The following is a 7,399-nucleotide window of genomic DNA, read 5'->3' on the forward strand; positions in this document are numbered from 1 at the left end:
TGGTCCCCATCTAACTGTGCAGTGCTCCATCAGTCTGCCCACATCTGCTGCTTTTGGGAGCTTGTTTCCCCAAAGTCCTTGAAATAAATCTGTGGACTGATATTTGAGGAAGGGCTAATAAGGGCCTTGCTCACGTATCTCATCCCCGCTCTTGACATCCCCTGTGCCCCCTTGGACTTGTTGGTGAACCGCTGCCCATCCCCAGGACCAGGACGAGACCATGAGCTCAAGCCCTCTGCTGGAGGAAGCATGGGCAGGTTTTTCTGGACCTGTGATTACCTGGGCTTGCTTCTGTTCATTGGTTGCCCGCCACCTAACCAGGGTAGCAGTTCATTTCCACTTTGTTGACCCCTGTCTCTTCCAGTCACCTGCTGTTTGGTGATTCAAAGAGTCGTAAACAAACATAGGATTTATCATCACAGCAGGCACGATTAGGAGCACTTTCTGAACGTTTCGATTCAATTTGCATGTAGGTCCGGTTAACCCCAGGGGCAGGCATGTTAATCTTCACACAATACAGATTGATCACTGGCTTCTCAAATTTTTCTTCCTCCAGATGACAAGCCCCAGCAGCCTGGAATTTGTCAATTTAGGATAGCACCCAAGGAGCACAGCTAACCAACTTTAGGAAAAAAAAAATTAACTTGGAATAAATACATTACTTCCGCACAGAGCAAGAACATGAAATTATACCCCAAGGAAAGGCACAGCTTATAACCTACTGCACTCCTGAGATAGCTCGGTGCCACTATTAAATTTATTAATGAGGGTTGGGAGGTCTTAGCAGCGATGCTGGCCCATCACTTCCACCCAGCCCTATTGTTTAATAGGATCAGTGGACATTTACCAGCACAGATGATTAATTAGAGAGAGGCTTTATCAGTGTAAGGGTTGGGACTGAGGAGGCAGGTGGAGATGTTTTCCCTTGACCTCATAATCCTTCATCTGTCTTCCTTGTGGTGTGGTTTTATTACTCAGAGTGCACAAGGGTCCGCTGCTCACCCTTGAACATCTCTGGGAATCTGGGCACATCTTGTGATCTCCATGGAGAACCTTAGGAATTCCATTCAGGCGTGCAGGTGTCTTTTTTCTGGCCCATGCTTAGCGATGGAACTACAAAAGAGGCAAGACTTAGAGGTATTTATTCTAAGTTATTTGCATTTTTTTAAGGGCAGAAATCAGGTCTTATGTGCCTCCAATATCTTAGTAACTGGTACATTTTATGACGGACAGCAGGTGCTCAGGAAATGTGTATTAAATGAATGCTCTTTTAGACTGTTTGAGAGTTGATGAGTTCCTTGCCGTTGGTTGAATAAAAGTGGTAGAGGATGTTGTACTACAAGAAGAAGTACCTGGGTAGTCCTCGTCATATTTTTTCCCCTCACTGCTCTTCCCCTTCACATTGTACTCACCCTCTTTCATCCGGTCCATAAGAGAAGATTCTTGATTGTTCTCTCCATTCGTTGGAGGTCATCTCCCTCTTCATCACCTCGCTTCTCACAAAATGATGTGACACTCTCCTGTACGGCTGTCTGTGTGCTTCTGGCCACTTCAAGGACAGCATATGATAACTTCCTCACTCATTAGTATGACCAACAAGTATGATCTAGCGATCGTGGGCCTCAGTTTCTTTTACAGTCTCTGGAGAGAGGTAGTATTTAAAAAGGATTTCTTGTTTAGAGGGTTTGCAATTCATCCCGTCTTCTAAATCTTCTAAAAGATTCCATTTCCTTGAAAGAAACTCGGCCCGTGGAAAGCGGGGCACCTGGATAGGCTACTGGTTCCCTGGAGATCTGCTTCCAATAAACGGCCTTTTGAGGTCCTGATAAAAATAAAACAGATCTATGAAGCTGTTACTTATATCCCTTTTAATGATGCTGTAAAGTGGTATTTATTATAGTACACATTGTTTTCTTTATGAAGACTCCTGGGAGAAATTTTATCTGGTCCAAGTGCCATGATGGGTTGGATAATTAGCAAAGAGTAGAGCTTTTACCTTTATGGGATACATAAACTTTCATATGTGTTTAGAGTCGTGTAGTTTTATTACTCATTTTTATTTGTAGATATGTTTTATTTATTTATTTATTTATCTATCTATCTATCTATTTATTTATTTATTTATTTATTTATTTATTTATTTATTTATTTATTTATTTATTTAAATTCACTTGTGTGCATGCCATGCACACACACTTATTTAGGCAAATTCCTAAAGCAATTCAAAGACAAGATTCTAGTGGGAGAAGAATTCCTATTCATCATACTTATCTTAAACATATGTCTTTGAGGACCCTTTCTTGACTGCTACTAGGTAGTTAGAAAGTCCTGCCTCTGGTATCCCTGATCACTTAGTTCTTTAGATTCATCAGTTGCTCTGTGTTGGGATTTGCAAGTCCATGGCTGTCACCCTCGCTCACCTGTGAGCTATAACGATGGATAGAGATAAGGCTTTCTGTGTGTGCTCCAAAACGCAATACATAGCTAAGGACCTTGTTACTCAGAAATGTTACCTGTCTCTTGATCTCCACTTGACTGGTAGACTCTCAAGTATGCTTTGTCTATGTGCAATTTTATAATAGAATGTTGGAAGAGGGATGGGTGTTTTTGGACAGAGAGGGGTTCATCTCTTATTGAAGGCCTGTATTTCTATTTTCTCTTTCTGCCACCCAGAGTTAAGAAATTTCTTTTCAAGTTTGTGCATGAGAGAGAGACAGAGAGAGGGAGAGAGAGACAGAGAGAGAGAGAGAGAGGGAGAGAGAGAGAGAGAGAATTTGATTAATTAATCAAGACATACCTCAGTTACTGAATTGGAAGAGGACCAAGAGCCTTTTGACTTATAAGTTAGATCTGACCCATAAAATTACAGTGTTTTTGTTTTTGTAGAATAAGGTGCTCTTTTGTATCTTTTCTTAATAAATCTGTGACCCGGTCACTCTCATTTTTGAATTTTGGAGCAGGTCTGCTGGAGATACAAACCATGCATGCCTAGGAGGTTTGCTTTCTAAAACACAGCTGTTTCAGATTTTTTTTTTAATTTGCTTTTAATTCCATCCTTTCTTCAACCACTTCCTTTTTCCTTTCTAGGAGCAATACGAAGTTCAGACACATTCTGTGGTTGAGTTTTGGTGGCTTTAGTAGAGAGTCAGCAGAAAGCCGAAAATTTCCTTCCCTTCAGACTGGTGATAGGGCATGATGATATCCATGGTCTCCAGCCCTCCCTCTGGACCTGTGATGAACTGTTGTGGGGTGGGTCATTAGCATCCTGGGAATGTCGAAAGTCACCCAACTTTCAGCAGCATCACCGAGTGGCCATGAGAAGAGGTGGGTATCACAGACTGACCTCATGCCAATGGGCTTCTCATTCAGTTGTGGGCTGCTTTGACTGCTGAGACCCTGAAGTTGGAAAGATTGGGAAGGGGGACAGTGGGTAACCCCAAGAGGAAAATACTGGATTTCTTGTCAACATATTAAAGGGAACGCAAGACTTAAATTTAAGTTGAAAACTTTTATAATAGGTATGCTTTCTGAGCTTCTATAAATAGAATAAGTCATTCTGGTTATTCCTTTTAAAAACAAAACCTGGGTAATTGTTACAAACTGAATGTTTGTGTCCCCTTCCCCTACCACTCCCAATTCATATTGAAGTTCTAACCCTAAGTGTGGCTGTATTTGGAGATGCAGCTTTTACAGGGGTGATTAAGGTTAAATGAGATCATGAGGGTGGGACCTTTATCTGATGCGACTAGTGTCCTTATAAGAAAAAACAATAGAGAGCTTGCTCTTTCTGTGCACAAAGAAGAGGTCATGTGAGCACACAGAGTGATGCTGGCCACTCATAAGCCAAGAGATGAAGGCTCAGAATGAAACCTACCTCGCCAGTACCTTGAACTTGGACTTCCTAGCCTTCAGAACTGTGAGAAATAACTGTTGTTAAGCCGCCTAGTCTGGTATTTTGTTATAGCAGCTGGATCAGACTAATATAATAATCTTAGTGAATCTGCTGTTTTTATAGGGAAGTAAAGTGTGTGCAAGCTTGGTAGCTAGAAAGACCAGGGTTCAAGTCCTGGCTTCATCATTTGTTTGCTGTAAATTTTAGGGAGCTTCTGAGCTGTGTCCTGTCATATGTAAAATGGAGGGTTTAATGTGATCCTCAGTGTAAAGGTTAAATGAGAAAATAGATAAAATGCAAATCTAAATGTGGGGCGAGCATAACAAATTGTCTGACAGATATCATTTGTCAAACATCTGCTTGACTGTAGTAGTGCCGTCAGGTTTATTTTGATGTGGCCACCTCACTGACCCTCATCCCCAGCCCAGAATTGGTGGCAGGAGGATTGGGGGTGGGAAATCTGCCTTTGATTCCTTTCTCTCCACAAACTGGAACCAACAGGGTTTTAAAAACTTCCCCTAAGTAGTTATCCTATTATCTTAGGACAACGAGTCTTATGGCCTAGCCGAGTTAGTACAGAGAGAAATTTTATCTTTTAAGGAGCGTTTAGGAAAGAGATGACACCTTGAAACAGGATAAGAGATGTTTGAAGATAGTTTAACAGAGAGACCAGTTCTGAAGGTCTAGAGTCAAGGAAATAACAGGGAATAGTGCAGAGAATAATGGGGCTAGAGACAGTGGGAAGCTGATACCACCTCCAGGTCTGAAGAAGCAAAAGGAAGGGGCAGCCACCGGAAGTGTCTAGGATAACTGCATGGGGAGGGAGATCTGGCAGGAGCTGTGACCGATGACAGAGGGACATGGCCCACTCAGGATGACTTGGCAGTGAGGGAGCTAAGGGAACAAATACCCAACCTCATTCTCTTCCTATCTTCTGCTCCCCTGCTGTCCTCCAGTTGGTGAACCCAACAAGAAGCTAAGGCGAAGGGAATTGGTTGTTAGACTCCTTATAAGTAGTCCCCTGGGAGACCCAGCAGCGTGGAGAAGGTGCAGAGTAAATTTGGGAAGGTAAAAAGAAATGATTCAGGACAGAAATCTCAACTTCCCCTTAGAGAAACTCTATTGGATTCCTCCAGGTCTGGTTCTTAATATGTTAAAAGAATACAGAATATCCTCTCTCTTTCCCAAACTTAATTTTCAAGTTTAATGATAAATTTCTACCTTAGAGAAGACTGCAAAGACATGTGATTTAAAGAGAAGAATTAAAATGAACAGGCTTAAGGTTTGAAAAATACTTCCTCCATTACACTGACTTGTCTTGCTAGCTTGCCGATGGCTGAGGGCCCTTTAATCATTGTGTGCTGGGCTCATCCACATGTCCTTACCTATTTGTCATTGGAAATAAAAATCTATTCCTCTGAGCATCCCTCCTCTCTGTTTTTAATCAAATGTTTAATTTTGAGATAATTGTACATTCATATATGAAGTTATAAGAAATAATTCAGAGAGATCCCATGTACTCTTTCCTCAGTTTACGCAATGATAACAGATTGCAAAACCATGGTGCAATATCACAACCAGGATGTCGACATAAATATACTCCACCGATCTTGTTCAGATTTCCTCAGTTTTACTCTTACTCCTTTCTGGGTGTGTATGAGTGTATTTAGTTCTATACTATTTTATCACATGTGTGTATTTAGTTGTGTAATAATTTTATCATATGCATAAGTTTCTGTATCCATCACCCAGTCAAGACATAGAACAGCTTAGTCACCACGGGGAACTGGTTGCTCTTTTATAATCACATCTATTTCCTTTCTGCTCCCAACCCACCCCATCTCCCATCCTAAAACCTTAGTGATCACCAATCTGTTCTCGATTGCTATAATTTTATTTTATTTTATTAAATGTATTAAATTTATTTATTATTATTCCTTTTTCAGGCGAGGCGACCCTTGGTTGACCTCACAGATTGCAAGGAACTTGCCAGTTTACAATCCCTTACTTTTTATTATTTAAGGCCTACAGCACCTGGTCTTCCTATTGGTCTCCCATCCAAGTACTAACCAGGCCCAACCCTGCTTAGCTTCTGAGATCAGACAGGGTCAGGCTTGTTCGGGGTGGCTTGGCCATAGACAAGGCCCACCAGCAAAATATGAGTGATCACATTTCTCTGCATTCTTCCTGCTTCGGGTCTTGTAACAATTGAAATTTTTTTTATCCATTCTGATGGGTGCGTGGTAATATCACATTGTGGTTTTTGTTTGCATTATCCTAATGGTTAATGAAGCTGAACATGTTTTAATATGTTTACTTGCCATCTGTGTATCCTTTTCAGTGACATATCTGTTGATGTCTTTTGCCTATTTTCTGATTGATTGTTGGTTATTTTTTATTCTTTTGAGGGTACTTTATATATTCTAGATGTTAATATTTTGTCAGATATATGGTTTTCAAATATCTTCTCTCAATGTATAACTTGTCTTTTCATCCCCTTAACAGGATATTTCACAGAGAAAGATTTTTTTAATTTTGATGAGGTTCAGTTTATGATTTTTTGGCCCTTTTATGAACCATGCTTTTGGTGTTGAAACTATAGCTCTCAACTTGCCACTTGGCTAGCCTAAACCGTTATCCAGTCCTTATGCTTCTGATGCTATGTTTTTGTAAATGAAGCTTTATTGAAATACAACTATGCCCATTTGTTCACATATTGTGTATGACTGCTTTTATGTTACAACAGCAGAATTGAATATTTGTCACAGAGACCACATGGCCCGCAAAGTCTAAAACTAAGTGGCTCTTTAAGAAAAAGTTTGCCAAAATCTGATTTAGTGTATAGTAATTATTTCAAAATTAAAAAAAAAACTCTTTTGTAGACAACAGAATTGGAACATACTTAGGTTATAATTTTAATGAGAAAATAATATAAATTTATACCCATATGTGATAGTTAAAACAATTGTTTTCCTGATTAACCAAGAGGTTGAATTTGAAAGGAAGAGAAAATGAAACTGACTCGTTAGATTCGGGGACTTCTAAGAGGTTTTCTTTCCTCAAATTTCTTGTATTTAAAAAAATAGTTGTGCAATAATAATTATCATCTAAAACTATGTCTCCTCTTCAAAAGTTCAGAAATTGAAATCTTCGGTGTTGTCTCTAGGGAAAAATATTACAGGTGACTAGAAAGTTCCATGCCTGTGCTGCTGTTCTGGAGTTAGGACAAGCTCTGATCAAAGCATAAAATGAAGCCATTTCTTTCTGCCTTGTCCATCCACTTTAGGCAGAGCCAAAGCATTTCTGGCTGCAGAATAAGCTTAGGCTTATTTTATATGCAAAATGAATATCTAATAGTAAGCTTTTTAATCGAGCCATTCTAAGCTGTCAAAAGTGGATTTATATCAGCACATTGATCAGTTGCTGAAGACATGCAAATCTTCTATTTCTGATGAAATTGGGACTATGAGACTATAGTTCATAGTTTTAAGAGTTTTATTATTTGTG

The 7,399-nt window shown here is 39.8% G+C and overlaps 1 pseudogene; it reads right to left on the reverse strand.

Moving 5' to 3' along the window:
* Window positions 1-5,914: 5,914 nt before the first annotated feature.
* LOC120604103 (uncharacterized) lies at window positions 5,915-6,032 on the reverse strand (annotated as a pseudogene).
* Window positions 6,033-7,399: the final 1,367 nt, after the last annotated feature.

Source organism: Pteropus medius, unplaced genomic scaffold (genome assembly GCF_902729225.1).
Source record: "Pteropus medius unplaced genomic scaffold, Ma_sr-lr_union100, whole genome shotgun sequence".
Taxonomy (NCBI): domain Eukaryota; kingdom Metazoa; phylum Chordata; class Mammalia; order Chiroptera; family Pteropodidae; genus Pteropus; species Pteropus medius.